The sequence below is a fragment of the Egretta garzetta genome, unplaced genomic scaffold (genome assembly GCF_000687185.1).
Source record: "Egretta garzetta isolate BGI_Z169 unplaced genomic scaffold, ASM68718v1 scaffold134, whole genome shotgun sequence".
Lineage (NCBI taxonomy): Eukaryota > Metazoa > Chordata > Aves > Pelecaniformes > Ardeidae > Egretta > Egretta garzetta.
In genome coordinates, this window is record NW_009259422.1 from 84058 (window position 1) to 84826 (window position 769).

Here is a 769-nt window from a genome sequence, read left to right on the forward strand (position 1 = left end):
CCCCTGCCTGCTTTGCTAAGGTCCCGGTAGCTGCCCTCGAGATGTCCAGCCTTACAGCCGGTAATGTGTTGTCCAGACCCCTACGCTTCCCAGCGGCACAGGTGTGCAGCACCAGGAACTGGTGAGGGAACTGGGAAATTGAATCCAAACCTGTGCCTGCTCCTTCTGAGCCTGCACGCACGGGAGTCGCTGCGGCAATCGGAGCAGAATTGCAGGCAGAGTATCACTGTAAAATCATCCTAAGTCAGGAGCAGGAGATTTGTGCAAGCGAGCATTCGAACGATGCTTCTGCTGAACGCTGGGCAGGCTGCCCTCATCCCTGGCTGGAGCACCACGGTGGGCGAATGAGGCAGAAGTTGTTGCACACACGGAGAACAAGAAGTAAAAGACTACCTGCTGCTGCAGGGTGACTTCTGGCACAGCGCATGTGCGAGTCACTGGCTCTAGCACTGGGGCAAGACTGGCAGAGCCAGAACTGCCTTGAAGTAGCCCAAAGCTGGCACTTTGCAACTCGTCAGAGAGCCAGCTGATTCAGTTTCTCAGCTCTTTATCTCCCTAGCTAAATATCTGTAGGCTCTTGGTGGTGTTTTCCAGATAAATGCTTTAACTGGGGCTGGTTCCAATCCCCCAGAGACTAGGTTAGAGATGCTGTCTGCTTCTCTTTAAATTTTATGACGGGGGAGGTAGTCACTACTGTGCTTCAGTCTTTGGACTGTGGTTGAGCTGCACAGATAGCAAAAATCTAATCCTTGTCTTTTGTCCTTGTTCC